Source organism: Onychomys torridus, chromosome 21 (assembly GCF_903995425.1).
Source record: "Onychomys torridus chromosome 21, mOncTor1.1, whole genome shotgun sequence".
NCBI classification, from domain to species: Eukaryota; Metazoa; Chordata; class Mammalia; order Rodentia; family Cricetidae; genus Onychomys; species Onychomys torridus.
In genome coordinates this window covers 52,593,167-52,620,862 of record NC_050463.1, presented here as the reverse complement: position 1 = coordinate 52,620,862, position 27,696 = coordinate 52,593,167, and the positions used below count along the sequence as shown (strand labels likewise).

General features: G+C 44.8%; 1 protein-coding gene across 18 annotated transcripts in view; it reads right to left on the bottom strand.

The window, feature by feature from the left end:
- Myt1l (myelin transcription factor 1 like) overlaps positions 1-27,696 on the bottom strand; it is a 399,212-nt gene that overhangs the window by 268,365 nt on the left and 103,151 nt on the right. For 17 of the 18 annotated variants that reach the window (XM_036170263.1, XM_036170272.1, XM_036170265.1 and 14 more), the window contains exon 3: positions 13,577-13,683. The exons of the other annotated variant lie outside the window; for it this stretch is intronic. The gene's annotated coding sequence lies outside the window, so the exon portion shown is untranslated. The remainder of the gene's footprint in view (positions 1-13,576; positions 13,684-27,696) is intronic. 18 annotated transcript variants of the gene reach the window in all.

Sequence of the window (27,696 nt, the reverse complement as noted above, 5' to 3'; positions counted from 1 at the left end):
AGAAGCGAACAATACACATGACTATGGGGACGCTATAGCCAGGCTCCAACCCCACACCTGGTCCTTAGCCCTCGACTCTGTCCTCTCCAGCCTCTCTCCTAAGGCCCAACTCTCCTCCTACCAAGAGAGAACTTACCTTCCTCCCACCACACAGCCTTACGCACCATCTGGGGATCACACCACCCCCAGCAAGGGCCTTTTGAGTATGATCATGGATATAAACCCCACAATATGCCCTTGAGAGGCAGATTGAAAGAGAAAGGACCTTCTGATTCCTTGCCATTGTTTCCTGTCTGCACAAGGGAAGGTTTGGCAGATTCACGGGGGGGGGCTGTGAAACAGAGTGTTTGGCACAAAGTCACCTCGACAGTAATTTGCATGTTCCAGGCTGTCATCCCCAGTCTGTGCCTGACAAGGCCTGCCGGGGCCTATTGGAAATGTGCAGAGCCGCAGAACGCCTTTCTTCTAGGTTCTTCGTGTCAGAAAGCAGAAGGCTTGAGCTCAGGCTGCTCACTGTTCTGAGTCAAACTGGAGTGCATATCAGCACCCCACTGTTTCCTCAGTGTGCCTCTGCTCTCAGCCCACTGTCTACACACAGGTACTCGTGTATGCCGTATATGTGCACACATAGGTACACAATCATGCACAAACACATGCAGAGTTACACACTTACTTGAAGCTAAGCACACTGGCACTACTACTGACATGCAGAATCAAGTGAATAATAATTGGTAACATCATGTCCTTCATTAGCAGGTGAGAAAAGCAGGTGGATTTGGGGCTCTGCACACTGGAAGGACCTATGTTCATTGCTGAAGGACACCAGGGTATAACACCATTTGCACCCCTACTTGGAGGGTGTCCTCTAGGGTATACCCCTATGTCCCATGTTCTCAGGGCTGCTGTGTGATCCTTGAGACAAAGACAAGAAAAAACAGTAAGTCTCCAAAAATGTTTCTTTCTCAGACTGTTGCCATATCAAGTGTGCATGAAGTTGAGCTGGGGCTAGAATGTCCAGGTCAGTGACATCTAGAGGAATGTTGGCAATGAGCAAGCTATGCCAGTCAAGAAGAGGACCTGTCTCACTATGCATCAGGGTCCCTAAGAACGCAGGTCATGCTCGGAACAGTGCAAACAGTTGACAGACCCATAAACCACTTTCCCCACCATGACCTGCTGTGAGACACCCTGGGGAAATATTATGGCTGTCGATCCAGCATATGACACTGGGGCCTCTGTAAAAGTGTATGTCCCGCTGACACCACAGGGTTTTCCACCTTTGTGAGTTCTAATTACTACATCTCACATGCAGCCACAGGACATGTTCTCCTGACTCTTGGTGACCAAACACATAGCTGGGCTGTGGCTGTGACAACAGGCGTCACAGAAACTAAATTACTAACTTCACATACAAGCAACCAACAAATTGTCACAACATTCTACAGATTGATCTTGGAATTTGCAGATCAGGACTGTGCAGAACTCAGAGTGCTTCCCGTTGAAGCCACAGGGCTATTAGGCAGGTGGTCATGAAGCAGAGGGAAGATATGCTGTGATTTAACATGTGTTTTAACAATACCTTTTCATCTCTTGGTGCTTTGTGGGGAGGTTTTGGAACTGGTTTTGGTGGCTTAGCTAGGAGAATGATTCTGGCCTGAGCTCTCTACTTCCAGACACACTAACATATAGAGAACTGGTACCTCTCACTACCCCTACCACAGAGGGAGCTGACTCAGCCCCCATGCCATAGTAGAATGTAGGATATGAAACTCTGAGCCAAGATAAGGCCTTCCTTCATTTAATTATTTCTGACAGGCTTTGTTTACAGCGGTGGGAAAAATAAACAATTGAAATTTTGATACTGAGATGTGGTTGATGTTGCCATGAAAACTTGACTGTGTGATTCTTAGGGTTTTGAAATGGTATGTGATGGATGAGAGCAGAAGACTATAGGAGCCCTAGAATGCTGTTCTTTGGGCTCACTGGGCCATTCCAGTGTGAATACAGATAGAATAGAGATGCAGAGAGTGAACACATCGCTGAGGTTTTGGATGGGAACGAGGCTGCGGGGAACTAGGCTAGAGGCATTCATGTTGCATTCTAGCTAAGATTTTGTTTTCTTTCTGTCCATGTTCTGAAAATTTGAGTGAGATGGAATTCAAAAGGAATGGACTAAATTATTTGGGAGAGGAAATTTCCAGATAGCATTATGCTTAGGCCGTGGCATGATTGTTCCTTGTTTTTTAGCCAGATTTATGGAGAGAATCAGAGTAAAAAGTCGAACAGAATGATGTAAAAGATGTACTGAATTATTTCTAGTTAAGTTACACAACAACTTGGATGTTTCAAGGTAACTTGCCTTTGGGGAGAAGACAAGATGGCAGGAAAAGGCAGAAACGGGCTGGCTCTTCCTGCAGTGTAGAGAACCCTGGGGCTCTCCACCACAGATGCATGTGGGCCTTTCCATGATACAATGGTAAAGAGTTAAAAAAATCAAAAGGGTAGAAGGCAGAGCTTTACTATACAGACATAAAAACATTTAAGGAAAGATATCAAAAGAAATGAAAGCAGAAGATGAACTGTATTTGTAGAGTCTCAGGCGATGAAACTGAATAATCCCCAGCTATAGGGCTGGCTTGCTGGGTCCTTGGTAACCAGCTGGGATGGAGGTCCTTGGTAACCACACAGGAGCCTCAGAGAGGTCGAGCTCTGGGTAACTGACTTCATTCCTAGACATCAGAATTTGTGGCTCACTGATTAAAACATGCTCACACCCAGGCTTTATCCTGAGAATTGTGATATTATAGGTGTTGAATGGGGAACACAACTCTGCTACAGAGAAGAAAGTCCCACTGGAAGTCCTCATGTTTGTGGTTATAGAACCTCTCTGAAAAAGGCAAGTAAGGGCCAGCAGCACAGGCCTGGCTAGCAGAAGCAGGTATCTCAGGTGACTTGCTCCCTCAGGACACAGGCACATGGGCCAAACTCCAAGTGCACAGACTAGGGCTCAAGAACAGAAGGTGACATGTGGACCCAAAGCTCGGTCAGCAAGCTCTGAGGCCCTGCCTGGTGTCAGATCTGTGGGCCACATTAAGGTTATCTTAATGTCATTTGGTTGGGACAATAGCATTGAGTCAGCATAAGGGGAGCAGGGGGAGAACACTTGTGTGACAGATGGACCTCTGTGGTCACGTCCTTGTCAATCGTCTGTGGGACAAACAGCAGAGCCACAGCTCTGTGCGCTGTCCACTCTCTATCCCCTCCTTGAGCACATAGATGTTCACAGTAGCAGTTTTCTGTAATGGCCTGGGATCTGACATCTGAGGAAGACAATACTAAAGCCCGGCACCTGGTACCATCTCTGTGGCCCCCAAGAAACCTGTACCAGCCTCACAGTACTTTAGCATTCTATACCATCACCACAGCCCCTGTCATATAACCTGTACCACTAATAGCCTCCCACAATCCTGCACCATCCTACATGCCCATAAGCATCCTATACCATCCCTCAGCCTTTCACCATACTGCACTATCTTCCAGCCTTACAAGCATCCTATACCATCCCATGGCTCCCCAAACATCCTGCACCATTCTTATGGCCTCTCAAACATCCATCGTCATCCCCACAGGCCCCGAACAGGCAGCACCATTCCCAAGCTCCCCATTCATCTTTCACTATTCCATATAGCACCCCCATGTAGCACTTTCTGCAAGGCCACAGATTCCAGATGGCAGAGCCACAAAGTGAGTGGCGTCTGGTTTGAAACATCTAAGAAATAATTGTGCATCATGATGTGTGTGGCTGTCTAAGTTGGGGTTACTTTTTAGCATGGCTAATCCAGATCCTTGTGATCTTGATAGACACTTGGAACACCTTCTTTCAGGATCCTTGGCTCATTTGCACCTTTGTAGATACTTGGGATAACTTTACTGTAGTTCTATAAGCTCTTGAGTAGGAATGCTGCCCACACTCTGCTTGATATATGTGTCTGGGGGAATTACTCTTCTTGCCTGAGTTGCGTTGGTCCCTGGTCTGTCTGTCTGTCTGTCCATCTCCCTTCCTTCCTTCCTTCCCCCCTCCTTTTAAAAATATTAGAAAAAGTGGAGGTTGGAGAGATGGCTCAGCAGTTAAGAGCACTGACTGCTGTTCCAGAGGACCCAGGTTCCATTCTCAGCACCTGCATGGTAACTTGCAACTGCCTTTGTAACTCCAGCTCCAGGGGACCTGACGTCTTCAGATCAATGCACATAAAATACATTTAAATAAATTATTAAAAAATAATAATTTAAAAAGTGCTCTATTTATTTTATGTTCTTTGGTGAATGTTTTGCCTGCATGTATGTCCGTATGAGGATGTCAGATCCCCTGGAATTGGAACTACCCACAGTTGTGAGCTGCTGTGTGGGTGCTGGGAATTGAACCTGGGTCCTTTAGAAGAGAGGCAATATTCATAATGACTGAGTCATCTCTCCAGCCCCAGTGCCTATTTCCCATAAGGATAAATCAGCCACAGATTTGTGACAAAACATTGTAAAGATTCATGTATTTTTAAAATGTTTCTTTAAATATCCACACTGATGTGTGTGTGTGTGTGTGTGTGTGTGTGTGTGTGTGTGTGCGCAATGCACATTCCTGTTGGTGTGTGTGCATGCATACATGCATGAATATGTACCATGGTGCACATCTGGCAATCAGAGAACCATTTCCAAGAGTCAGTTATCTCCATTTTCTTTGTGAGTTTCAGATATCAAACTCAGGTCCTCAGCCTTGGTGGCAAGAGTCCTTACCCATTAAGCAATCTTGTTGGCCTGCATTATAAAGATTTATAACTGAAAAAGATTCTATATAAACCCTATACAGTAATTAAGTTTAAGTAAAATAGCATAATGTGGCTTTACCATGCTATATTGTCATGAGATCTGCCTCTACCATTGACTCAGTCTGTCAAGGGGAACTTGGAGTCACCACATAACAAAGTAAATATGGCCCAGGATAAATATTATGGAATTAACAAGAACAAATGCAACCAGGTTCCTATCATTTTCATTGAGGGAAATAATGTTGTTTCCTTCAGGGGCTGTTATTCATATAGGATGGCATTTAATGTAGCCAATTGTGGTGGTTTGAATGTGAAATGTGCCCCTAGGTTCACTTGGTCCCCAGATGGTGACTCCGGGAGGGTATGAAACCCTTAGGAGGTAGAATCTTGGAGGAGGCATTTTACTGGCAATAGGCTTCAAGGGCTTTCTGTTTCTCCTCTTTCTGCTTCTTGTGTGTGGATGAACATGTGACCAGCCAGTTTTCTGCCCTGACTGTGGCCATGCCTCCCACTGTGCTTTCCTACCATCCTTCTGGAACCACAAGCCAAAACAAACCCTTTCCTTCTTAAGTCAATTTTATCATTGTATTTTATCATAGCATTAGGATGTAACTAACACATCAATGTAACCACAGTGCTCCCTAGCACCAGGGGAACACTTCCAAGATTTGCCCAGGCCAATCACATGACCTTGCCCTTGGAAGTTGGCTCATTAAGCTCAGTGGTGCCTCAATGACTTTTAAGAGCTACTACTTTCAGGTACCACTAAACAGGTGTTGATGACGTGACTACTTCATATACATAGCTCCATGTTCTTTGTGCTCCTCCACCTGTCCTTGTCCCTCCTCCAAGTGGTTTGTGACTTTGGGTCTTTTCCATGCTCAGCCCTCTTGGCTGTCACTCCCAGTGCTCTGCATTTCCTCCTGGTCACAGTCGAAGACACTCCCTGTCCTTCCATGGGCAGCAGCTTGAGAACCACAAACAAGGTCAGATGGGCAGCTGAGCTGCTGAATAACTATCCTTCTATTTCTGTGTGATTATGAGTCAGAAGAAATAATGTTCTTGAGGTAGGGGCATTTTTGAGTAGTACTCTCATAGCTGGTGAAATTTCCAGAACTATATACCACTTTAAAGCAGAGGGCTGTTCACGACGCCTGTCCTTGGATAGCACATCCCTGCCCACACTCCTCACACCAGAATCACACTGAGTAAAGTTGACCCCCATTCACCAGACAGCAGTACATAAATGCAGCACCCTAACTGGGGAAAAGCATGTGCTGGCAACTCATCTGTGGCTCATCATGAGTGCCAGATGCCATGGCCTCAGACGCCTATCCATCCTGCAAGCTGCTTTAGTCATCTGTTAATGAGGGGAGGCAGCTTGCTGGTGTTTCCATAAGGAGCCTCTGGGAGAAAGGTAGGCATCTCTCCAGGGAAATTAGGAGCAGAGCTCACAAGCTCTGCCCACTGAAAGATTCAGTTTGCCATAATAACAAAGAAAGGGTGAAACATCCTCCCCATCAATGATATTTACATGACTATTTAAAAGAAAAATCCATATATTAGGGTTAACTTAGGATCTTATGGTCTATATTATGTTATTGTTAAAGTGGAGTACATGAATCACTCATGTATGCACATATATAAGGAAGCAGAGATGTGTCCACTTAGACATGCACACACATGCATGCTGTAGATGCACCTCATACCACACATATGCATGCATTCCCCTATATGTGAAAACAGATGTGTACACCTGTACATGCATGTTCACGTAATATATGGAATATACACAATCATGCCCATTACGCATGCCCATTACATACAAAACATATCATATATGCCCACATATATAGTGCTTACATATACATGAAATTCATATATGCTAACAAACCAGTTTTTGAGTCTTTTGAAAGCAGGCTTCCCAAATCATGACAACTTATAACTAAATACTTCAGTATTTGTCCTCTAAGGGGGGAAAACAATTATTTCCCTACATAATTTATGCATTACTTTAAGAAATTTAACACACACACACACACACACACACACACACACACAATTCATGATCGATGTCTATACCTCCCCAGCTGTCCAACTGTCCATTCATAGCTATTTTACTATGTAAACTACAGCTAAGATACAAGGCACCTTCTCCTTTAGTGTCCTAAGGAATTTCTGCTATGATTGTTACCACTCTCCCATTCCACAGCTATTTCTTGAGTGCTATATTTTAAACCACTTTATTTAAATGAGTCGAGACTCTGCCCTTAAGATTATCACTCAATTATCGAGTAAATGAATAATGTAATATGTAATCTCCTAATGAAGATTTTTGTAAATTGGGTTGTGAGTTAGAGTTTTAGGGATCAGAGCATGTGTGAGATGTGGGAGCTGCAGCAAAGGCAACCATGCTTATTGCAACCATGTTGTCGGCCAAGATGATGGCTCCCATCCTTTTATTTACTCTCCACATTCCCTTTCCTTTCTAACTGCCATCCATCCATCCATCCATCCATCCATCCATCCATCCATCTTCCTCCCTCCCTCCCTCCCCTTTTTTTCTCCCCCTCTCCTCCCTCCCTCTTTTCTACCTCCATAGCCTGCCCCCTCTCTCCCGCTTCCTTTGCCTCTATTTCTCCCTCCTCTCCCACATTCCTTTATCCTCATCCCACAACGTGGCCATCACCACCATGCCTTAATTGATTCCTGCATTCAGATAAATTTGAGTCTGTACACCAACAATCAGTGTCAAACAGGATTCTGATGATATCCCTGTGGCCTGATGATGAGGGAGCCACTGTGACTCCTGTTTTAGGGACAGAGTTCAAGTCCAGACTCAGCATTCAGGAGCTCTGCTGGTTTTCTTACAGATAAAGTTGATCTGCTCTCATCTGTGAACTCAGAGGGTCTGAGGGGCACATCAGGGGACTTGCTCGAAAACACTTTTGGGTTTCTTACAAAGTTTGTTTTGACTAAGAGATGTATTTGCATGTTTCAAACGTAAAAAAGCAAGTGATGAATGAAGAAAAACAATGAGAAATTTCCCTCTGGATCCTGAATCGTCGGCAGAAACACATACAGACATTTCTGCTTGCTCTTTGTCACTCCTAGACGCTTTATGCAAATATAAGCAAATACACACATGTGTGCAGCCATAGCCTTGGCTTCTCTTCTGCATCTTGCGTTTTTCTTTGACAAAATGTCCTTGAAATCCTCCTGCCGTGGCTCACAGCGCACCGCTTCATTTTTGACACAGCTGCGAAGTGAGTGAAGGCACTTTGATTGGAAAAGCTAGGCACACAGCATGGATATAAATCAGGATGGCTCTGTCTCAGTCTTTTATGGTAAAGCCTGTGTGTCTTGGTTCTTCATGAATAGCAATGAGAGGGCCTGGGCTGTGTGCAGCCACAGAGCTACATGGTTCAGGCACCACTGTGTGGAGTGCTAACCGCCCTGTGACGTGGTACCTTACCACTATTTCAACACATAACTGATGTGGTGAGAGGTGAGTGCAGGCTCCTCCCACCCTCAGGATGGTGGATGCTCTGAACACTTCTTTATCCTAGGTCTTCCAAAATCACAGCTTCATCTTTTATCACACATTTCATGCTCTCACTAGGGTGCTGGTCTACCTGGATCCTGTCCAGTTTTTCTCTTTTTTTTCTTTTTGCATAGGCTCTCATCCCTATCTCTCATGCTGTAGCTCAGCTATAACCCCTTCTTGTTATATCACTATATCTGAACTCATGATAGCACCTTTGCTTGGCTCCCACAGAATTCCCTAGCACCTGCCAGGAACATGGGGAAGCCCAGGATTTGGGCTTCTTCAATGGAGTCTTCTTTGGAGCTGCCTCCAGAGACATTCCCATTCTCCTGCTTGGGCATACACTCTACCTGTCACTTTAGACACTCTACTTTTTTTTCCATGGTGTGGTTAGCGTTTTAATGTAGACATCAAAACCCCCTCCCACTCAATGGTTTATCATCAACAGCTCTTCAGCAGAATTTTTGTTCCATTTTCCTGTCTAATATCTTGTATGCCATGCTGGCTTGAAGACACCAAACAGATGCATGACATACATTTGTGTGTGAGAGAGACTTTTGGAATAATTTATCTAGAGGTGTTTTATTATAGAAGAAGAAAACCATCTATTTACTTCAGTTAGAGACAATCTTCCCTCTCTTCATGTACTGCTGCAAGAAGCAATGAGACAAGAAACCCAAGAAAGAGGGGACCTTCCATCAGTGGATCAGCATGTACGTGTACGGATCTCAGGACCTGCACTATGCAGGTGCTCAAGGCCACACTTAGAAGGTAATGGTGGTTCCAGGAGGCACCAGGTGAGGGGAGAAAGTCAAGCCCCACATTGAGGGGTGCACTGTGCTCCAATGGAATTAGGGGTTCAGGGGCTAATGAGGAAAACACCACAGAGAAAGGTGAGAGTGAGAAATCTGGCTCCTTTGACCTTTGCCCTTAGCTACAGACATCTAATACAATGGTCAGAGGATTGGCATCCTACTGTTCACATGAGTGACATTCGGCAGCGGTCATCCTACCAGCTCCTCTTAGTGGGGAACTCACGGTAGCAGCTATCTCACTGTGAAATCATTCATTCATTGCTGAGCTCAGTCACCCACACGACATACGGAGTGAGCGACAGACTAAGGGCTAGACCACAGATAATTCATGTTACTTCCTGCAGGAGCTTCAAGCTCTGCACAGGTCTCCTCAGCCTGGGAATGCTGGGATAACAGAAGCAAGACAGAGTGTGAGATCTGGTATGGGCTACTCACTCCACAGGCAGGCTCCCCGTGAAATGTTTCTTTATAGAAGCTGTGGTGACCAGATTCACCCCCCAACAGCCTTCCAAGAGCTCTGGGCACCAGGTGGTGACTGACTCATAGGTTCTCCTCCATCTACCCTCATCTCAGACACAGCATAGAAGCTGGAACTGTCTACTACAGTGTGTTTCATGAATCAACCTTGTGCTCTGTAGACTTTTGTTGCTAACAATAAATGACTATTATCCTTTCATGCATGGGGGCAACTGAGGCTCAAATTACATGAAGCAAAAGCAGAAGTCAGTTCCCTGGTCTGACTTCTTGGGATATGCTACCCAAATGTCTGCAGGGTGTTATGCTGCCGTGTGTCTGGAAGCCCCTTCTTCTTATAGGAGAGTGACAGCAGCATGACCCGTAGGTTGTTTCCCGAACTCAGGTGCTGGCTGCACAGAGCTGTTCTGAAATAATCTAGGATGTGTTGCACACATTCCCCCTTCCCCCCTCAAGCAGAGAAGTCAGCTGGTGATCTGTGTTTCCATGAAAAATGTGCTTCAAATTCTTATTCCCAATAAAACAGCCTTTAAAATTAGTCTACAGTATCCTATCAAGTCCTTCAGGAAATTAACCCTTTTATAAAGCTTGTGATACATGAGAATTTGAAATAACTCTCTTTTGTGTCTGGTATTTTACTTTCTTTCTGTTTGTTTTCTTATTATACAGCATTTGGGAAAACAGACTGAGTGAACTGCATTATATCAAGTCTTCATACTGTCCTGCATAGCAGCCTAGCTCCTGCACTGTCCCAGGGCCACTTGCACAGGCATTGCTAGCTTTTCTAGGCTTGCATGTGTGGTGTGTGGTTCTTGTGCCCATTCTGCTGCCTGGGTTCCAGAGTCACAGGGGCTAGTTTCACCGATGCAAGGGTTAATCCTCATTGTCACTTGAGAAGATTTGGAATCACCTAGGAGACACACTGCTGGGCATGTCTGTGAGGAAGTTTCCAGAGACATTTCATGGTGGAAGAAGCTACACCAGGGTCCCAGTGTGAATAACAAAGGAAAAAGAGAGAGCCAGCCCAATTCCTTCATTCTCTGCTTCCTGACTACAGACAGGCTGCAACTTCTGCCTTCATGCCTTCTCCCTTCCTTCTTCCTTCATAAGACCTGTGCTCCTCTGAGCTGTGATCAAAACAAAGAGCTCCCTCGTTTTTTGTCAGTCGCTTTTACAGCAGTGAGACACGCACCTGGGGGATCTCAAGGTGGTAGGCAGAGTGGTGTTGCCATGGAAATGCTAGAAACTCCTCTGCATGGATTTTGTAGGCTTCCTGGAGCCCACTTGGTTTCTACAGACTGTGGGATTTACAGCAGCTACTGACTCATGCTGGGACCTGACTCACATGCCTTGTAACATGAAAGAGCCTGTGATGGATGGACATACTCCCAGCACACTGGACTTTGGAGTCTGTAAGGGAGGACAACATGAGGCACCCACCTTGGACACCAACAGAATTGTTAGCACTTCCGACGTTGCTTCCTTGCCATCCAGACACATTTGCCATCATTTTGCACATAGAGTTTTCTTGGGATCAGCCCTGCCTGGTTGGCCTAGTATTGTCTATGGCTCATTTTGTACAATGGCAGTGACTTCTGGCCTTAGAGTCTCTGAGGGCACAGCCTGTATTATTTTATTCTCCATCCTGATAGCCAACACCGGAGGTTTTCCTTTAGTGACAGTCTGGAGATGTCAGTTGGTAACTGACTGGCCCTTAGCTTTGGCTCTGTAGTGAGGTGGTTTGTCATGATGGGAGCAAATGGAAGAGAAAGTCCATTCACCACATAGTCAGGATACGACAGAGTAGAAGGATGAGCTTGATTGAGTTCTTCCCTCCCCATAAGGGCATACACCTGTAGTATCATGTGTACTGTTCAGGTAGAGTACATGAATCATACACACACATGAATGTGAATGCCACCTGAAGGCACACTTGTACAAAAGTGGAAATGGTACAGACACGTAGTCTCTGCAAGCTCCACACACTCCCAGTATTCATTGGACCTCTTTATAGCACACACTCCCAGTGACCCAGCTTTTGAAAGATCTGCCTTGCTACAGCACATGGGTTGGGGGTTCCAACACACAGGCCTTTGGGAGACTGAAGATCTGAGCCATGGTACTGGCGCCTAAACAACACAGTCTGCTACCCTGAGCTGTGCTACAATTGCCCACAGACTGTGGTCTTGTTCATGATCATATGAACACAAACATTTTGTTTCTGGGCTGGAGGAAGGATTATCATAAATCTGAGACTACTGGAGGAGAAGACCTTCTCAAAAGACCAAGCCAACCAAATAACAAACAAACATCACCCCACCCCACAATTCCTGAAGTCAGGGTGCAGCTGGTCATGTTCTCTGCCCTTTCTGAAATTCCATTCGGGAACTTCACCTCCAGTCACCACCAAAGCCAGCGTGAGAGGCAGTTCACAGGCACTGAGGACTGAATGGTACCATCCTTGTGACATACAGGTACTTGCTGGGCTTCTGACTGGGTCCGGAAACCAGGAGCCCTCATACCCAGGATGGTCTGCTAACCCAGGGTCTGCTTAGCTAGTCACATGATGTCATAGGAAGGTCATGAGAACAAGGCAGGGAGAGATTAGAGGTCTTAAGAACCTCAAGGACGTTTTCTCCTTTGAGCAAGTTCAGTTTGCTCTACCTCCCCAGGATATATCTTGCAGAATCACAAAGACTGTTAGCATGTAGATGGGCTGCTCTTTCAAAACTAGCTGCTATCTCTTTATTTTTTTGATGCTTTGTTTACTTTCCAATGAGGTTTGTATCGAACACTTTTAATTAAACTACATTGATAGTCTTCATTTAAATGGGAACATTTATTCAATGTTAAAAATACCAATTCAATAGAGATTCATTAAAATATTACTTAGATGAAAAATAGTCCACCAAGCTGTCTCATCACTAGAACTCAATGAGATCTGATGAAGCCTAAAATTCAGAAATGTAACTGATTTTAAAACCAAGTATGAGTTAACACTCAACCTGAACAGGGTTTTGCTGTTGTGCCCACCCCACCCCCCTCCACCCTTTTTTAACTGCAAGGAAATGTACAATTAGACGTAATGCTTTTCCCAGACTGAACCAATGAACACACTGGGTTTCTTCAGGGGAAATGAGTGGGGTGTAGAAGGGAAAATAATGGAAACGACTGTGACCTATTACTGCAGTTCACAAAGCTCTTAAAGACAGCAGCCCCACCAGGCTGCAGCATATGAGAGTCAATCGCAGCCTCTCATCTTCATGGAGTGGGACTGGAGTTCCATTACCAGACAGGCAAATGGGGTAGTTGGCAGACAAACAAGTTACTGCTGCACTGTGAACCTGAACATGTAGACCAGAGCTTGCCACACAGAGCATCCTGAACAACAGCAGCTTTACTGGCATCCCTTTCTCCAACAGAGATACACGAATGCAGTACCAGAGGCTTTGAAGCAAGGCCACACCGTACATGCCCAGAGATGGAGGCTTGGCTGGTTCTGAGGTCTGGGTCACATCATGTTCACCCTAACCTTTGGCTCTGACACCTGACAGTGAACCCTTGGCAGCATTCCTCACCAGCCCACCTGATCTGACCCTCTAGACCAGAATTTGTGAACTCAAAAAACATGGCTTCTTGTGCTTGAATGTGGAACCTGTTTGCAATGATTATTAAAGGAAACACAGTCTTATCCTCTTACCGCCTGGCCCGAGGACTCCTCACAGCACCGACAGGGTGCTGTGTAGCCCCCATCATGACACCCATGTGTAACTTCAGTATCAAGAACAGCAGCACACCCTCTCATTTAACAGCAAATGCTCTGTAATTGTGTGTTAAATGGCTGTGTTGGGAAATGGGTGGTGCAATTTCTGTCCCCACAGGCTTTGAGGGACAACCCCCAGCATCCAAGGACTTGGTACCTGAGTTCACTCTCTGGGTCCTCCTCTGACCAGTGCTGTTGGCTCCTGCCACAGGACTCAGAAATGCTAGCTGGATATTGTCACCAATTTGTCCTGGTGTTCATCTCCTAAGGGACAGAACAGCAAGAAAGACACAGTTGCTGACAGGAAGCAAAGATGGGCACTGACACTTAAAACAGCGGGGCTTAAAGACAGGCATCCACAGGATGACTTCTCTAGAATCCTTGATTTTAAACCACTTTTAAACTTTTAAGTCCAGGGAGGTGACTCTATGCGTAAAAGGCACTTACCACTGAGCTTGATGACCAAAGTTAGATTCCTAGGAGAGAAATGACTTCCACAAGTACATTGTGGCAACTTCTCCCCTCAAAAATGAACAAATAAATACAGGTAAAAAATGATTTAGTTGATTCACTTTGAAACCTAAGTTATTTGCCTGATTTAAACATGCCCTGTTTGAGGCTAAAGCTAAGTGCACAGAATACTCAGCCAATTCCAAGCAATCTGTGCAATAATTATCCTTCCTCACTACTTTGATGACATTAAGAAACCAAGCAATAGGTGAAAATATTTTATTTGTTAGTTCCTTGAATACTAGGTTTTCCCCTCCCATCATAACAAAATATAGTCTGCTGATGCCTCAGGAGACTTCTACATGTCACCACCATGCTTTATCTTTAACACAACAACAAAAGAAATGATCTTCATGAGTAGAAATTTAGAATATATCTTATTAACTTTCTATAATATTGTCTTGGTTCTGATTTTTAAATACCTAGATTATTTCAAAGAATATCAACAAAGAGAGAATTTATTTGAGAGAGAGAGACAGAGAGAGAAACAGAGGGAGAGAGCTGGGGAGCTAGGTGCCTGGTTGGTGAAGCCATTGTTTCTGATGCTAAACTCCAATTCAGAGGCCTCATTAAATCCAGTCTATGGCAATAACAGCCGAGGTGTTAATGGGCGGCAGTGAAGTGTGTCAGGGAATGAAGAGACCCTCAGGGCTCTCCAGTTTGCATCAGCCACACACAGCAGCGTTACCATAAATCCTCTAAAAGACACTACGCTCCACTTCTCACAGGCTACCTGGAGATAAGTCAGCATTCAGAGTATTCAACCACAGGACTAAGAGGCCAACACCGTCTCCCACATAATACACGCTGGTGTGTAAAGCATTGCTGGAGCAAATTCTCCAAGCAAAGGACAGATCAATCTGGAAATGCCATGTGGGGCTCAGATTACTCACCACCCAAATCCGACTGAAAACTGGAATGATAAATGGTGATGTATTCTAGGTCTAGAGCCATTAGTCTGCAAAGATTATGCTACATGCCTAAACATGTTAAGTTTTAGTACTTTAGTATGGATTTCTCTTATCTATCATATTCAACACTCTCAAGCATGCACATAAGCACAGATGCTTACAAAACCCACAAGCCAGTACACACTCTCATATACCTATATATACCTACATTCTCATGTATACACAGTTACATGCATATCTCACACATATACATACTAACATACCCACACACACGTGGAGGCACAGATACTCTCACATGCACACTCAAATATAGATCTGCTTGAAAATGTACACCCATGTGCACAATACAATGTCCCCATTCACACACATACTCACAGGTACATACATGCACACATATGCAAACATACACAAATGCATATACCAACACATGCATGCCTTCACAGGTGCACCACACATGCATACACACACATATATATGCACACACACACTAATATGAGTATATACACATGCATACACTACAAATCCACACAGCACTTCTGTTTTCTCAACAATGGCTGCTCCTTTATTTACAGTGCATTTGCACACGTAATTTTTACACAGCAGTGGGGCAGTGGCAAATGTCCAGACTGCCACCAATCAGTCCCCTCCAGGAGCTGGTTACTCAGGCATTCCTCCAGAAGAATCAACACCTTCTCCGTCCTTGACCTTAGACAGTGACCACTGCAGCTCAGAATCCGAGCCTCAGTCTTACAAGACAAAGCAGCCAGAGTTCAGAGCCTCCCCATCCATGCAGCTGGCTCTCAACAGCTGAGGGGGTATCTCTACAGTCTGGGTCCTGGGTCTTTCGTGCAGCTGGTATCTGTTTTCAAGATCAGATTATGGGAAGGTGCCTAGCACACACACTCGAGGTTCCTGATTTTTAAGTCACATCACTGCTCTTTTCAAGGATACGATGGCATCATAGAACCTGGCTGAGCCAGCAGTGGTGGGAAGCCTGCTGAATGGCAGAACCACTGAAGTTCACTTTCTCTACCCAACACACACGGCATAGAGTTAAATTTAAGATTTATCCTTTACCATCTATCTTAGTTATGGTCACTACTGCCATGATGAAACAGCGGGAGCAAAGCAAATTGGGGAGAAAAGGGTTTATTCAGCTTATGCTTCCACATCACTGTTTATCATCAAAGGAAGTCAGGACAGGAACTCAAGCAGGGCAGGAACCTGGAGGCAGGAGCTGATGCAGAGGCCATGGAAGGGTGCTGCTTACTGGCTTGTTCATCATGAAGTGTTCAGCCTGCTTTCTTAAAGAACCCAGGACCAACAGCCCAGAGATGGCTCCACCCACAATGGGCTGGGCCCGCCCCCATTGATCACTAATTGTGAAAATGCCCTACAGGCTTGCCTATAGCTAGATGTTATGGGGGCATTTTCTCAACTGAGGCTCCTTTCTCTCTGATGCTCTAGCTTGTACAAAGTTGACATAAAACTAGCCAATACAGTACCTCAGACTTTTTTCCCCAAGAATTCCCGATGCCCTGCTGTGTACTTGGCATGAATGGCTGGCCAGGAAGCTGTTTCCTGCAGCAAGCAGAGATGCTGGTTCGAGGCATTTCTCCTCTTTGGTTGGCTCGGACACATTTGACGCTCTGAGCATTGGTTGAATGGCATTAGGAATTAGGAATCTGGAATGCTTCCTGCCTCCCAGTGCTTCTAAAGCAGCCCTGATAATGACAGCAATGATGAGCCCCTCCCAGTGGGAAGTATTCCCTGCTCTGTCTCCACTCCTAGGACCCTTCAGCAGGTAGCAGAACCTGACTTTGTGCACATTTAGCCCTGCACTTAGTCTGGCTCGTCTAAAGATTCTCATGACACAAACGGCTTTTGTGTGAGAAGCTTTGGCTATGATGAAGTGTGTGTGCTACCATCCCAGCACCACTTCCACTCCAGCGGAAATGATTTTAGCTTTTGAAGTTTTCCTTCTTCAAAGTTCTGCATGAGCTAGGCTAAAACATGAGGGACATGTTTTGACAGTACATCTTCCTCGGGCTTGCAACACCGAACAATGAGAACCAGACAACTGCCTGCCAGCCCTGGCGCAGTGGAGCAGAGAGTAGACTCCCCAGCGGAGTGAGGTGGAGTTCATGATAAGACCTCATGAGATACAGCCCAAGGACTCTATCCTCAGCATGGTTTGCTTTCCTAGACTGGTGTCTCAGCACCATCTGGACCTGAAAGGCAATTTCCAACAGGACTTCCTTATAGTTTCGTGGTCACGTCTGGAGTCCAGATGGTGGACAGGAAGCAGCGTGTCCCAGCTGCCTGTGGTGGGCAGCCCTGGTTGATGGCGCATGCCTATGACTCGCACACACATCTCTGCCTTCTCTCCCCGTGCATCTACTGATAGAAGGACCATACTCTAGGGCAGCATGAAGGACCTCTCCTAACAACTTCTGTGAACTCTCTGGCTCACCATCTTCCCTGCAGGAAGAGGGTTGTGTTTCCCTTCATGCCAAGTTACCCATATGTTAAGAGCCCCACTCCCATGCTTACTTACACTCTGTGCTTTAGAACAGCTTGTGGGAAGATAATTCATTTTCTTATGTCTATGAAATTCAAAGTATGTCCACTTCCAGATTTTCAAAAGGGAAGGGAAGGAACCTTTGCAGAAAATAAAGACTATAATAAGCCAGGAAGTCACATGACAACAGAAGTAATAGATGATGACATCTTAAAGAGAAACAACAGGACATCAGAAAAGGCAGAGGTATATCAAAACTCTCCTTACCATTTTTAAATGCCACACACCTTTTTGCATGTAATTAGAGTCCAAATTAACTTTGGACTCCCAGATTTGCTCACAGAATCCAATATTTTGAGTGTGGGTATGCATTTGGGCAATTCAGAGAGTCCAAACTTCATTGCCATGTGCAAATTTTTCAATCACACCACACTAATTTTGCTCTTATTGCCATGACAAAATATCTAGCAAAAGCTACTTGGGTGAGGGGAGGCTTAGTTTAGCTCACACTTCCATGCAGAGACCATCACAGCAAGGAACTCACAGTGGCAAGAGCTTGAAGCAGTGAGTCACCTCCATGGCTGAGAGCCGAGAGAGAATGAGCTCACGTGTGCTTGTCTGAGCTCACTTTGCTTTCTCTTTGTTCAGTCCGGGGCTCAGTCCACAGTTAGAACACGGTCCAAGAATGGACTTGTGTGAGGAGAATTCTGAGTGCTTGTGAGAACACTCCAAAATACCAGACAAGAGTCTTGCAACCTCATTTTCTTCAAAACAGGAAATTGCTCTTGGAATGTGTTTGTGTGCTCCTCCTAGGTGTAGCAGATAGGAGTGAGTTTACTTCAGATTACCCATTATTGCTTGCTGCTGTTATTCAATTAAATGTTTAAAGTATCCTTTATATGCCTCTATGGAAAAAACATGTTTTTGCCATGTGCGGCTTGTCCTTATGATTGTATACAGCTTGAACTCATGAGAAGTTTACCCGTGTGATTTCTCTTAACTTTCAGAGTATAAACTGTTTGGGGCTCTGAATAAAGTTGGCTGTTGTGTGAGACTTATCGTCTCCATTCTCCCAGATCCCACCCCCTCTAGAGTGGTGACAGTCCATGAAATGGTGCTACCCATCTTCTGGGTAGATCTTTCTAACTCAGTTAATCCAGTTAAGGAAATCCCTCACAGACATGCCCACAGGACAACCCAATCTAGGCAATTCCTTTCCTGGGCTTTCTAGACTGTGTCAAGTTGACAGAATCTAGCATATTACAATAGCCTTCCTAGGCCCTGGGTAGGATTGGTGCTGATAACAAGACCCTGATTTAGTGAGGGACCCTTGTTCCAACTGATAATATGAAGGACACCAGTGCTCAGAGTTTGCAATGTGGAGGTATCTATAGACATAGGCATCCCGTGTGTAAACTGCCCTCTAGATCAAGATGTGCTCCTCAAACCTCTACTCACAGTCTCTATCTTGTGGTAATCTCCAAACAGATGCAGAAAAGGACTCTTGAGCCCACAATGGTGTGGCCAGAGCAACCAGGACCCTTAGTGCCTAGGATGGGATATCAGAGGCTTTATCCTGTCTATGGGGTATGGTAGGGGCCAGGCAAGTGCACTCTCAAGCAGGTTAAGTGGGTCTAAATGGAACACCCTTGTCAGGAATTTGGCAGCATGTATACTAATTTTGAATATGCATATGCTGATTTCACAATTTTAGCTCCTGGTGTCTACCAAATATGCTTTAGTCACACGTGTGCATAAATGCATGCTAAAATTGTCATTACAGTATTGCATATAAAAAAATAATCTTGAGTGCCGAACCGATTCAATGATTCTAGCTGAAATATGATTCTAGAATTGATCCCTGTGTGACAAGCAAGATGACGATACTAATGCAGCACAAAACATAGCCTAACATTGTGGAGGCACAGCATGTAAACCAACGCCCAGTGCTATCCTTCATGTGCCTGTGAGTAAAACACATATTCACAGCATGCCAACAAGGGTGGGTCATGCCTACCTCTTCCCATAGATTACTCTAATCATTTAAAATTTTACTATGAAAGTAAATTCGTGTGTATTTGTGTAACAGACTGAAGTGATAATATAGCCACTCATCATTGATGAGCTTAGGTTAAGAATTCTATGATCATTACATAACACTCAAACCATTCACTGCTGCTAAGTGTAGTTTAAGATTGGTCCTAGGGTCTATTGTTATGTACATACCAGGAAACATCACACCAAGGAAACCACCGTGAGACTGTACTAGAGCATTATGGCCTATTCTTCCAGATTGAACAAAATGATACAGGTGATTAAAAACAGAGGTAATTAAAACTAAGAATAATAATCAGCTCTGGGGTACACCCCATCCTCTGTTTTGGGTATTGTGGCAAGAGGAGGACACTTGGCTTTTCATGTCTTTGTGGACACCATACATGGAGAATAAGGATTTATGTTCAAGACACTGTGCTAGTAGTGGATGTGTTCGAGAACGTAATAACTCTTCATGCAGAACATGAAAGGTAAAGATGCTAGAATCTAAAGAGGACTAGCTTGGGGTGTATTCATCCTATCTTATGGATGGTGTCTGGTTGTGTAAATGCAGAGGAGATGAATCTTATGCACAGGCTGCTGACCAGCTGTGCCAGCATTTCACTGTGGAAGCAATCCTTCCACCCACTAACCTGTCTACTTGTAGTGTCCTTGGGCAATGGATGGACCAAATAGTTGTCCCTCTCCCTGAATCTACAGCTTCACAAGAAGTATTACCCAAACAGACCCAAACCCAGGGGACTCTGACATTATTTGCCTTCCTTTCTTTTCTTGGGTTCAGACCATGATGCCCTCTTTGGTTGAGCTCTCCTCACCTCCACACCTGTTCCTCTACTGTCTCTTATTCTTCCAATGTCCTTAGGAATATTTTCATGCCATTGTCTGTGTCCTATCACACAGCTGCCACCAGTGCATGATACTATAGTAACTATTATCACATTACATCTCTTACACTTGTATCACAATTTAAAGAGATTTCACATACAAACTTGTGGACAGACTCTTGCCAATTACACAGGTGATAAACTGCGCCCATGAGGCCGAAGACAGGCAGGACAGAAGCAGAGCTGGGACAGAAAGCATGCCCAGCCTGCCCTTGAGGTCTCCTAAAGCTTGGTTATACACCCAGTTCCTAGGTTCTGCTCTCCCTCCTTGGTTTCTCTTGAGAGCCGAATAGACCTTCATATCTAGGTTCCCACCTCTCCACTTTTACGTTTGTCACAGAAGACAGAGTTGTTTGTCAGCCTTCATATCACATCCCAATGTTTCTTTAATCTGACACTTTCAAGGTCATTTCAGTGGGGCCACTGTCCTCTAGGTGTGGGTACAGCCATCCCCTGGCCCGTCCCTCATACGAGTCATGAGTTATGCGTGCAGATGGGTCCCAGCTGCTTTTCACTCCTACTTCTGCTGATCAAAGATGCTGAGTTTCTGGGAGACAAGGGTCACCAGGAACCAGAGAAGGATTTTGTTAGAAATATGAGTTAGAATCAGTACTCTGTGAATCCTTTATAGTATCCAACACTTAGAACACATTTACACTTGTAGATATTTACTAATCAATTGTAAAAATATGAATATCTTTTCTAAAGAAACCTAACAGTCTATTATCAAAGAAGAAGATGGATCTCAGGGCTATCTGGATCAGCTGTGATACCCCAGATGTGAATATATGTGTCAGAAAGCATCAGGTATACAAAAGGGGTGTGTGCATGTGTGTGGGGTGTGTATGTGCACAAGGATATGTTTAACTGCTGTTTCTGAGGCACAGCAAGATCCAGGGTGGTGTTATTAATTGCTCACCAGATTCCAACATGCCTGCAAAGAGTCACTGGATGGAAAACTTGTTTGCCATGGCAAAACCTTCCTTAAAATCTAGATAAATTACTGTCTTTTGTGGGCTGTGATTGCAGAGCATGACTTGTATACACTATTAATTTGACTTAAAAGCTGCACACGAGTAGAAACAATGAAGATCTGAGTACACACATGTCTCTTGCTGCAAACATGCCCTGCTGTATGGAAACAAGGCCTTAGGCCAGGCAGAGCTTACTGGTTATCTACGATTACAACCTCTGTTCTTCCAAAGAAGTTGCAGCAGGGTGTATGTGGAACAGTGAGATTCCTCTGCACAGATGTACCGAAAGCTCTCTGCTTCTGTGATAAAAAACTTTCAAAGATAGGGTCTCTATGCCAATTCCTTATTTGATCCTCAAAATAATCCTGAGCACAGGTAAAGAAGCTTCAGTTAGCTTTGTGTTTAGAGAAATGAATTTCCAGGAAGGTGACCTTCCTGAGATCACAGAGCTAATGTGGACCTGAACCTTCCTAGCAGAGCATGTCCATGTTTCTACCCTACCATTAGTTCCAGGGCGGTGTGCAAGTTTAGGGGCAAGAATTCACTGTGTCCCTAGGCTTGACTTTACTTATCCCCGCAGAGCTCAGGCTAAGGAGAAGGCGTTTTCTACCTGCAGGATCTGCCTTGGGGAAGGGGAGCTTGGGGAAGGGGAGCTTGGGGAAGGGGAGATGTTCAGAATGTTAAACCAGCATCTATGTCGACTCCTAAGACCATATACCAGAAGCCCATTCCTTTCAGTACTGTTTTAAAGCATTTTAAAGAATTTAGCTTCTGAAAGTTCTTAAAGTATAAACCAGTCCTAGGACAGCTAAAATGTGGAGTCATTATAAGGAGGATAGTTAAATTATTGTGGGCCAGTTGTATTCTCTCTCTCTCTCTGTCTGTCTCTCTCTCTCCCATAAATTCTTCTCATGAAGAAAGAATCCACAGAGAGAGAAAGAGAGGGAGGGAGAAGGAGAGGAAGAGGGAGGAGAGAGGAGACACACACACACACACACACACACACACACACACACACACACACAGAGAGAGAGAGAGAGAGAGAGAGAGAGAGAGAGAGAGAGAGAGAGAGAGAGAGAGATCTTAATGGATTCAGGCAGAGTGGATAGAAGAGGTATACTCTGCTGCCTGTTTGGCTATTTCCCTTTAGTTCTCAGGGAAGGAGCCATATTTTGGTAATTACCAGCTCCCTAACAAAGCATAATGGAGGAAGAAGGGTGTCAAGTTCGTCAAGTTCAGCTACACTGACCTGCCACAGGATACAGTATAAAAAAATGCTCAGCCTAGCCCCCTATAGGCTCAACTCTGAGGAGGGACCAAGAGAGGCCATCATTTTCTTAATTGGAAATACTGTGGCAGAGGCACACTTAATGCCATGCTCACCCAGAGGTGAACAAATTCTGCCTGGAGTTGCAAAGGTTTGCAAATAAGTGAGGGATAGAACTTTGAGGGGTCACACCATCAGCAAATAACTTGAGAGAGGAATCATGGTGTAGTGTACAGTAAGCCTGGGGTAAGTGCATTTCATCCTGGAGGCAGAGGGTCTGTCCAGGGTAGGGAGGGCAGGCTGATGTTTTACCAAAGGAAAAGCCTTAAACAATGTGAACAGTGATCTGCAGAGAGGGATGAGTGGGCAAGGTTCTGAGTATGGATGATGATCTGAGCTTGATCCCCAGAACCCATATGCAAATGTCAGATGGTAGCATGTACTTATCGCCTCTGGGGCTGGAGATGGAGTGACCCTGGCAGCTCACAAAACATCCAGCCTAGCCTAATAGACAAGTTCCAGGCCAATAAGAGACTGTCTCAAAATATAAGGCAGAGCCACCCAAAGCCTTACACCCAAGTTAACTCCTGGCCTCCACATACACCTGCATATACAATGCCGCTATCTCCACCCCCTAATATGAACAACAAATAGAAACAGACTGAATGTGAGTGAGGACTGGAGACCTTTCTTTACATATTGAGTTTATTAAGTATTCTAGCCCCCAGGACGCGATGCTTTTATTAAAATAAAGCTTGTTTACATTCTAGCAGTGCCGCTAACACGCAGCTTGTGACTTGGATAAAGTGCATTGTGTACAGACAACCCATTCTTTGGGCTAGTACCAAACTATGAGCTGGATTGAGCCCACCCTTCCTGACTCCCTCATTCCTCAGTGGTGGATTCAGAGCTTGATCATGTTATTCACCATCTCTGCCAGCCAGGTTTGTATGCACATCATCCAGAGAGACTGAACCCTGACAGACAGGATCTGCAGTTATGATCTGGTGAGTCCCAACTTGTTAGCACAGGATTTTAGCCTGCTGGCCCCTCATGGCCACATGTACTCCCCCCTCAGTCTAGGAAATAAAAATCCCTGGATTTTACTTACCTTCACAACCTGTTCACTTTTCACACTGTTTTTTTTTGTTTGTTTGTTTGTTTTGTTTTTGTTTTTGTTTTTTTGTAAAGCATCACAGAATTAAAAACAAAAACCAAAAACCTTATACTTACCAGGTTGCTATGAAATGATCTGGTAAACAAGTTCTTATATTTGAATTCTAAAATGTTGCCAGATTATAAATTAACATCAGTGTCAATAACAAGGACTACTTTCTAACAAGATCTTATCTTCAGTTTGTTCTTTATTAACATTGGATGAAAGAATATGTAACTTACAACATGCAAAGTCCACCTACAGCAACACTGTTTCCACCAAACCAACTTACAAGAATTGGCCATTATATCTGTGGGCGTCCTAATCTTTGAGTGGTTAGACTGTTTGGTTAAAATAATTGGAAACTGCTCTTGAGGGAGGTGGAAGAGGCAGGCACTTGAAAAATAATTTCCTTCATTGCTCTGTCAATTTAGGTAAATATAATAGAAAACAAACAAAAAGCAAGCTCCCAAAAGTTGCCAACCTCTGTAAGTTTATTGGACAAGCATATAAACATGCACATCATCATGAGGCACAGGGCCACCACACTCTTCAGAACGGTAAAGTTAATTGCTTGAGGCCTCCTATGAGAGTTCTGTCATAGACTTCAACTCAACTGCTAGTGGTGCTGGACATGCTATTCAGTGTCTTGCGGGACACAAGGATGTGGGAGGAATCAGCATTGAGAAGTGGCTGAATGAATGCACTCCTCTAGGTCCTTCTAAGAGAAGCTTCTCTGAACAGAACTTGGGGACCCTGCCTCCCAGCAACTTCCTATACCTGAGCATATGCTCCAGGAACATGTTGTCCCTGTGTACTGGTCTTGGGGTAAAGATGGATGCTTGAAGCCATGATGACCTGTGAACATTCTTGTTCTGTACTGTTATATAATTATTGTTACACTTGATGCAAATATTAAAACTCAATAAAAATGTAGATATTTTGAGAAAATTTATATGAAAACATGAAGATAACAGCAGAAAGGTAATGATGGGTCTGTGTTGTATACCTAAATTGTCTTTCCTCTGCTTCTGTTTTTGTTTCCTTGAGACATACCAGGACAACCCCTAACTCACTACACAGCCATGCTTGGCATTACACTCTTAATTCTCCTATCCCCACCTCCTTCCCAAGAGCTGGGATCACAGACATCCACCATAACAGATGGTTTAAATTTTCCTTTTATGGCAGAAGTGTTGAGAATGGAAGTGGGTGAGTAACATGCCCAAGCCCTCAGCACGGGCCAACCCTCACATCTGCACTACAGTCTTTCCATCCAGCAGGTAGGTGGAGTGACAGATACACATGGAGTCGGCCGCCAGCCTCCAGGAGAGGAGGTTTGGTTGTTTTCTTCTGTGTGTGATCACTGCAATGGCAGGAGACTGTGAATTGAACTTCTCTGAGTAAATACGATGTTTTTGTGAGAGAAGCCTACCCTGAGACAATGCTGGCAGTGTGGGAGGGTCCATGTGATAGCCTGTGGAAGCTGGTCTAGTTTGGGCTTTCAGACATATGCCCCAGTTATGGGCATCTCTTGTCAAGTCCAAATACCAAGGGCGTGTACACCAGCTGTATTAGCCAGAGGTCTCTAGAGGAACAGAACTGGTAGAGTGAATATTATTAAAGGAGGATTTGAGAGTGGGATACAGACTGTTGTTGGGGTAGTCAAACAGCGGCCATCTCCCAGTAGAAAAGGGAAAAGTCTGGTAGTTGATCCCTGCATGAGGCTGGATGTCATAGCTGGTCTTTGGTCTTGTGTTGGAATTCCAGAGAAGTAGGTTCTAATAGTGAAGGAATACTTCACCAGCAGAATAGATGAACTTGCTAATGTGCATGACAGCAAACAGACAAAGAGCACAAGCTTTCTTTTAGGCCATTTGATGTGGGCTGCCACCACAAGTTGTAGCCCAGGTTTAGGGTGGGTCTTTCAAGCTCAAATGATTGGGATTTAGGGTGGGTCTTCTCACCTCAGGTGGTCCAATCATGAAAAATCCCTCAGAGGTGTACCCAGCTGCTTGGGCTTTAGTTGATTCCAGATGTGGTCAAGCTGACAACCAAGATTACACTAGCTTTAGGAGGCTGGCAATTTTTATACCATGGATGTCTACAAATGTCTTCTCTGGCATTGAGTTCAGTCTTATGGATAAAGAGTGTTGAGCACAATTGCAAGCTGCATATACATTCCAGCAATGCACTTTACAGAGGGGACGAGGTGTACCTTGGCAGTTCTATGGAATGTGCTTTGACCTAAGTATTTTTTGCTTCTGACAGCCTTTTTGAGACATAGCCAGAGGAATCTGTGTATATGTATGTGTTTGTGTGTGAATATGTTCCTTGTGTGAGAGAGAGTGTGTGTGTGTGTGTGTGTGTGTGTGTGTGAGAGAGAGAGAGAGAGAGAGAGAGTGTGTGTGCGAGAGAGAGAGAGAGAGAGAGAGAGAGAGAGAGAGAGAGAGAGAGGGGGGGGGGGGAGGGCAGAGATCGACAGCTGGTGTCTTTCTCAATCACTCACCACCTTCATTTTTGAGACAAGGTCTCCCATTCAACATGATTCCTCTAGACTAGCTGGCCAAATAGCCCCAGGGACTCTCTTGAACCTGTTTCCTGAGCTCTGGGGTGACAGGTGCAAGCTGCCATACTGACTTTTTATGTGAGTGCTGGGAATCTGAGATGAGATCCTTGTGCTTACAAGGCAAACACTTTAAAACCAAGGCACCACCCCAGCCTCAATTTATTTATTTTTATTTTGCGAGCACAGGAGTTAAGCCTGTGTAAATGTATGTGTATGTCTGGTACCTGTGCAGGCCAGAAGAGGGCGTCAGTCTCCCAGGAACTGGAGTTACAGGGAGTTGTGATCTGCCATGTGGGTGCTGGAGGTCAAATCTAGGTTCTCTACAAGAGCAGCAAATTCTCTTCGCTGCTGAGCCCTCTCTTCAGCCCTAAAACACATTCTAAGGTGTGAATCCCATGCCCTTACTGAACTTCAGCAACGGTGTAGTCTGTCTCTTTGGACTGCAGGCAGAAGGTGAGGCCGGCTGCAGCCATTCACCGCTATATAAAGCAAATGTCAGAGGAGAGCGCTGTGTTTGGTCATGGCTTCACTTCCACACAGGCATTTCCTAAATCTGCCCTTGAGGAGCTTCACCAGGCACAGTCCCATCAGTTCCCCCTGGAGCTGCACAGACTGTACCTCCTGAAAATGTCATCTGCTGGGACTGCAATTATGGCCCTCCAGCAATCACAGGCACAATGCAGAATGGGTGGAATTCAGGTGAGCGAGAGAACCTGCAATCAAGCCAGGGAAGAGAGAACAAAGCCATTTTCTTTCATTTGCCGTCAACACAACCATCAGGCCTTAATTACAAGGCAAGTGTGGGGCTGCCGCTGAAAGGCTTATTATTATACAGTTCAGCTCCAAATCAGTTCTGCATTGATGAGCGGCACCCACAGGAAGGCAGCGCAGCCCTAGTGAAAAAGAGCAGGCCCCAAATGTGGTGATGAGTGGCAGGGAGCATGCTCTGGGGAATTAAAAATAATTCTGCAAGGAGGGGAGGGTGGTCTGCCTTAGAGCCAGCTAAAAATACACTGTGAAAGTCCTGCATCCTTGTTTGCTGTGCTCATCATCAAACTCAATACAGACAGACTCACTGTACCCAGAGCTGCCTCTCATAGTATCGCAGCTCATTTTGAACCCAGACTTCTGTTTCAACATCCCCAAAGATACTCCAAATGTGTACATGCAGACCATGTGCCCAAGCACATAGGTTGCTGTTCCTAATGTGTGTGTGTGTGTGTGTGTGTGTGTGTGTGTGTGTGTGTGTACCTGTTTGTGTTGTGTCTCTGTCTGTGTGCAGGTGCACATAACATGTGTACACATTTATGTCAAGGCTAGAGGTCAAACTGTGCTGCTGTTCCTCAGGCATGATTCTCATTGTTTTGAGACAAAGTTTCTGGTTGGCCTGGCACTCACCAAACAGGTTAGGCAGGATGGCTGGACATTGA